The sequence below is a fragment of the Meles meles genome, chromosome 4 (genome assembly GCF_922984935.1).
Source record: "Meles meles chromosome 4, mMelMel3.1 paternal haplotype, whole genome shotgun sequence".
In the NCBI taxonomy this organism is placed as follows: domain Eukaryota; kingdom Metazoa; phylum Chordata; class Mammalia; order Carnivora; family Mustelidae; genus Meles; species Meles meles.
In genome coordinates this window covers 55616261-55622802 of record NC_060069.1, presented here as the reverse complement: position 1 = coordinate 55622802, position 6542 = coordinate 55616261, and the positions used below count along the sequence as shown (strand labels likewise).

General features: G+C 45.9%; 1 protein-coding gene across 3 annotated transcripts in view; it reads left to right on the top strand.

Moving 5' to 3' along the window:
* The first annotated feature begins 5800 nt into the window (after positions 1–5800).
* The window catches only part of KLHL24 (kelch like family member 24), a 47831-nt gene continuing 47089 nt past the window's right edge, over positions 5801–6542 (top strand). For 2 of the 3 annotated variants that reach the window (XM_046002116.1, XM_046002115.1), the window contains exon 1: positions 5801–5938. The gene's annotated coding sequence lies outside the window, so the exon portion shown is untranslated. The remainder of the gene's footprint in view (positions 5939–6542) is intronic. The other variant, XM_046002114.1, reaches the window with a different exon arrangement.

Sequence of the window (6542 nt, the reverse complement as noted above, 5' to 3'; positions counted from 1 at the left end):
TCACTACTGGGGAATTAATGAAGGAGACAGAAAGTGAGACAAAATCAGATGTCCTTGGGGCCGAAGAATGAAGAGCAGAGTAGGGTTTGGCATCACAGAGCAGGAGGGTGCAAGTATGTCTCAGCCATCTGAAGTCACAGCCCAGGACTCATGGCGATGACCAGTCACCCTTATCTGCATGTAAGTGTAGCAAGTTTGGTAACAAACAGGATCCTGAAGCCATCAAGGCACTGACTACTGGCATCTCATTGACCTCAACCTGAGATAGTTCCAAGAAGAAAGCAAAGATTGCCACCCCACCCTACCAGCAAGAGATGGGTTTGTTTCAATTGTGAGGGAAGATATCTTGTGGCAGGCAAGAAAAAGCTCATGAGGAAAGAGCTCAGGGAAGGGGAGAGGGAGCTCACCTTCCAGATGACAGACTTACCTCTTTTCCCAGATCCCAAAATGGAAACTTTCCTAGGCTATAGCTTCCCTTGTTGAATCTTAATGCTACCATTTGACCTTAAGCTTAACTGACCTAGTGGGACTAGACTGTCTGGGTTGGGATGGGAGTAGGACCTCACCAGGCTAATTCAATTTTTTCCCGGTAACTATACAGCCAGGGAGAGTCAAACCTCTGCATTCAAAGGGCTTCAGAAATGAGTCACATCTAACCTCACCAGAGAAGAAGGGAGGAAAGGGGTGGGCCTCAAGACTGGAGAGACTCGGGTGCCAAGAGCAAAGAGTGTACTGTGTTTACGCTCCCCTTCACTCAACACTCTGAGTTGGTATTGTGTAATAGACTTGCTGAGATGTTAAATTGTCTGTGGAGGAAAATGAGATGGGGGTGGGGTAGGCAGAAATCATTTGTTATTTATACTATTCTCTGTCTTCTTTTTATATGTTTGTTTTATTTACTTAAGTAATCTTTACACACAACATGGGGCTTGAACTCACAACACCGAGATCAAGATTTGCACACTCCTCCAACTGAGCCAGCCAGGTGCCCTGCTATTCTCTGTCTTCTGAAGAATGGAACTCTCTTGTTTGACAGATAATGAGTGTGTGGGGTGCCTGGGTGGCTCAGTTGGTTAATAGTACGACTCTTGATTTTGGCCCAGGTCATGATCTCAGGGTTGTGGGATCAAGCCCCAAGTTGGGATCTGTGCTCAGGCAGTCTGCTTGTCCCTCTTCCCTCTGCTCCTCCCCCTATTTGCTCTCTCTATCTATTTCTAAAATAAATAAATAAAATATTTTTTAAAAATATAAAAAGAAAATAAAGGTGATTATGCAAATTTCAGAAAAAGAGATCAGGGTATTCCGGAAGAAGGTAGCAGAGATCATGGAAAGGGAAGAAGCCCAAGTTTGTGGCTGGAGAGAGGCCCAGAGAGTGGGTGTCTGGTGGGAAAAGAGGAGTAGCTTGTACCAACAGAGAAGCTGAGATGAAGGAGCAGAAATATTTGAAGGGAATTGTTATGTAGTTTTGCAGTGTGAAATGCCATATGATTCTCATTGTGAAACCTTCAGTAAAATCTCCATTCATCAGGGTTTTGCAGCTGGGATTTGTTGCAGGGGAAATCAAATGACCCATCTGCATTCTGGGACTGGGTATAAACACAGTGTGAGTGTCACATTCTAAAAGACTTGAGAAGGGCCCCTGGGGGCTCAGCTGGTTAAGCATCTGCCTTCAGCTCAGTTCATGATCCCAGGGTTCTGGGATTGAGCCCCTCGTGGGGCTCCCTGCTCAGTGGGGAGTCTGCTTCTCCCTCTGCCCCACTTGTGCTCTCGCTCTTTCTCTAATAAATAAATACAATCTTTAAAAAATAAATAAAAGACCTGAGAGATATGCCCAACCTCATAGCAGTTCAGGGAGAGAGGAAAGAATCAGAGGAAGCCCCACAGGAGAGGTGGCACAAGAGATGACCTTTTCCCAATGACCAACATTTCTACTACAATAGTGTAAGGGGACTACACATGAGAGGCCAAGAGGGGAGGCAGAAAGGTCTCAAAGTGTTCCACTGATGATTTACTCTGTCCTGATTGTTGTCTGCATGAAAAAGGGGAGCAGGCTGGAGAGGAAAAAAAAAAAAGAAAAGAAAAGAAAAGAAAAGAATGGCGGGAAGAACTACGGATGATGGGCCACCTTCAAACCTTAAAGGCTGTCATTGATATGCTAGAGAGCAAAACACGGACTGGAATGGCATGGGTATTTGCAAGAAGAGAATATGGCACAATTTGCTATATCCCTGAAAGGAGAGGAAATAGGTCTGAAGACTTTCTGATCTCCCCACTCCAGGTAGCTGCCTCCTTCAAATGACTAAGCCAACCTGGATTGTAAACACTGCAGAAAATAAATCACCTTACAGCTTATTCTTGCTCAACTTCAATAGGCTCCCCTTGGTCTTGACAGCTCTGTTCCTATTCCAGTCCTAGCTGAGGAAAAGGCTGCCACCCGGCCATGCTCACTGATTTGTGGGGTGGGTCTAACTCCCAGGACCCTCCATCAATGCTGAAACTACCTATATTCTGGCTGAAACTACCTAAGCAGCTCCCACACTCACCAGAAGGCCTCTGCCTGTCTTCAGGGCTGCTTGTTCTACACGTCCCCTCAATCTCTTCCACTTTCAAAAGTGTGCTTGATCACCCTGCACACCCACCTGTCCCAAGAGGAGTCTGAGGATCTCCCCATGTAGATAAGTCCAAGTGGATCCTAGGGCATCTGGTGGCAACTTTTTTTCCACTCCAGTCCCCATAACCTCAAGAAGTAGAGATTATTCCATCAGCTAAAAGATAAATATTGAACAACTACAAGGGATGTTATGATACAAAATTAATTAGACACGATTCTTGGGGGGCCTGGCTAACTCAGTTGGTGGAGCATGTAACTCTTGATCTCGGGATTGTGAGCTCAAACCCCATATTGGGTGTAGCAATTACTTAAAAATAAAATCTTAAGCAAGCTGGTGCAGCCATCCTGGAAAACAGTATGGAGGTTACTCAAAAAGTTGAAAATAGAGCTACCCTATGACCCAGCAATCACAAAGATACACATGTAGTGATCTGAAGGGGGCACGTGTACCCAAATATTTATAGCAGCAATGTCCACAATAGCCAAACTGTGGAAAGAACCTAGATGTCCATCAACAGATGAATGGATAAAGAAGATGTATTATATATACATACAACGGAATACAATGCAGCCATCAAAAAACCCCCGAAATCTTGCCATTTATAATGACATGGATGGAACTAGAGGGTATTAGGCTGAGCTATATAAGTCAATCAGAGAAAGACAATTACATGATCTCTCTGATATTAGGAATTTGAGAGGCAGCATGGGAGGTTGAGGGGGGTAGGGAGGGAAAAATAAAACAAAATAGGATGAGGAGGGAGACAAACCATAAGAGACTCTTAATCTCAGGACAAACTGAGGGTTGCTGAGGGAGTGGGGGTGAGAGGGATAGGGTGGCTGGGTGATGGACATTGGGGAGGGTATGTGCTATGGGGAGTGCTGTGAACTGTGTAAGACTGATGATTCACAGACCTGTACCCCTGAAGCAAATAATACATGTTAATTAAAAAATAAATAAATAAAAATATAATCTTAAACAAGAAAAACAAAGGACATGGTCCCTGACCTCAGGGATCTCAGTTGAGACATGCAAATAACATGGACAATTAGCGTGATAACTGCTGAGAAGGAGGTAAGGAAGTGCTGCTGTGGGAAGACAGAGGGGAGATACTTAATCCAGAGGGTAGTGAAGAGAAAAGAAGAGTTTCCCAGGATTCTTGGAAGGAAAAATAGGAGTTAGCCAGTGACTAGGATGAAGGAATGGAGGTGGCATTAGAGGCATAGGGAACAGGTATGGATGGGGATGGCCTGAAGAGCAAGTCCTTTGGACAACAGTAGGTAGTTCCTTGAAGCTGGTGTTCATTCAGGCTGCACAGGTAGACCCCAGGGTGCATCCAGAAGGATCTTGTGGGGCCGTTGGGTGGCTCAGTAGGTTAAGCATCTGGCTTTGGCTCAGCTCATGATCCCAGGGCTCTGGGATAGAGTCCTGCCTCAGGCTTCCTGTTGAGCAGGGAGCCTGCTTCTCCCTCTCCTCCTTGCTCCTGCTCTCTGTGGCTATTTCTGTCACTATCTATGTCTCTCAAATAAATAAATTTTAAAATCTTTAAAAATTTTTTTCTTAAAAAAAAAAAGGAACTTGTATGCATTCCCAGAGAGTTGGGACTTTATGAAGACAGTAAGGGCCATGGCCTCATACTTTAGGAAAAACAAAAAATATATACAAGAAAGGAAATTGTATAGTATTTGACTCAGCACCGAATAATAAATACACAGTCTTAATAACATAAACATTAAATAATGATTTAACCAGAAATTATAATATTGGAAGGATGGGGGACAGGGATAAGAGCTTTCTTAATAGGAAATAGCCATGTTATGTGAAAGTATAGATATAATCAGAATCGCTCAAATAATTGTGGTTTGCTTCTAGAGAATCAGGAGTGGGGAAAGATGGGAGATGGGACTGCTTTTCACCACTAGCCTTGTAATATGTAACTTTGTAAATAAGCTTTTAAAAAGATAATCATGTGCCTATATTAATATAAATAAAAACATTTTTTAAGTAACAGTGTGTGAACCTCAGCTTCACCATTCAATAACTGATGACCAGGGGACAATTCTTTGTCCTCCCTGTAGCTGAGTTTCTTCATCTGTAAAATGGGATAACACCTAGTTTGTAGCGTTCTTAAGAGGACTAAATAATATATATAAAATGCTTAGCACTGAGTCTGGAGCTTAATAAATAATATTAATATTCTATAAATATTATTTAATATGTAAACTTAATAAACAGCGGGCACCTTTTTAAAGTTTTATTTATTTAAGTAATCTCTACACCCAAGGTGGGAGCTCAAACTCACCACTCTGACATCGAGTCGCGTGCTCTTCTGACTGAGCCAGCCAGGCACCCCTGAGCACTTTTGCTTATAATAAGAGATGGAAAAGAGGCCTAAAAAGCATATTTTAAATGCTTTATTATTCCCATCACTGGTCATTGGAACACATTCCATTATTTAACAAGGGCATGGCTGTATTCATAAAGTATGGAAGAGAGAGAAGTTATAATTCCAGTATCAGAAGCCAAAAACTAGTTAAATGTTTCAAAAATCAGGAGGTATATTCATCCTTGAAAAAAATATATTTGCAGAAACAAAGGAACAAAATGTGCTTTAAGGAATTATCTACCTTGGAAAATAGGGATTTGCAACAACATTATTACACTTGCATGTACGTTTAAAATTAAAAGGTAACCTAGGATTTTATATGACCGACATGAAGAGATTTGCAAGGAAAGGCGGTTTCCCTGGGCTGTCTAGCGACCGGAATTCTGGTCCCTTTCACCCCTCAGGCCCTCAAATTTCCCGATTGTTTATCAAGGGGTCAAATAAAAAGATCTCTATGTTCTCGGCCCAATTCTGAGAATTCTTGGTAATGTGCTTTTGCCTTGGGACGTGGCAATAAACATACGACTCAGGTTTCTCACTAAGGTTCCTAACATGGAGGGATTTCCTTAACCCGTCTCTAACTAAAACAAAGTGTTTCCGAATCAGCAACCCCTGGACTGGGTTTCCTCACACTCCGCACAGACACCCGCGCTATAGCGGGAAACTCAAGTGTCCCCGGCGGGCGCCCCCGGAGGGGGAACTACATATCCCAGAGTGCCCCAGGACGGGGGGCGCCCACTCGGATTGGCCAGGGGTCGGTGACGCTCAGTGTTTTGGCCCCGACGGTCACATGTTTCCTTTGTTGTGAGCTGCTGCAAACACTGGTGGTTGGAGGGAGACGCCGGCGCTGAAAAGAGCGCTGCGCCGCCAGCCGCTGAGGGAACGCAGGGGCTGTCGCTGCTGGCCACTGCTGCTGGCTCTTTCCAGCCTTCGCAGAGAGGTACCCGGGGATGAGAGCTCCGGAACTATCCGAGAGGCGAGGAACCGAGTAGAACCGGGGGCGGAGGGGCGGCTGAGGTCGCTACCATGGGGGTGTCTGCAGGAGGGAAGCCGGCGTTGGTCGGCGTCTCGGAGCCAGACGTGGGGTCTGAAGAGAGATTGGCGGTGGGACTTGCAGCGTCTCTGTCTGGGGCGCGGGGTCTCCAGGGCACTCTGGGGTGGGGTGGGGGGCTCTTCAGTGCCGGCACGGTAACGGCAGTCCTGAAGGGAGGTCACCCCCGCCTCCTGGCACTACCGCCCCGGAACCGCGGCGTTGCTGGCGCGGCCCTCCGGGGGCGGGTTGGGAGGAGCATGGCCGCCGGGGCTGGGGGTAGCAGGTGCGGGTCACCCAGTGCCCCAGGGGCAGGGGCAGCTGGTGCACAGGGCTGGGCGGACGGCCCCCGCATGTTGCCAATGGGCTTTGAACCAGGCGCTGCCCTTTTTTAATCGAAGGAAGCACTAAGAATGCAAAGGTCTCGAGCTAATCCGTTTCGTTTGGTGGGGGCAACCATTGGTCCTGTTCGGGAGGGTTGACGGGGTCAAGGTGGGTCTCAGGGCATCGGGCC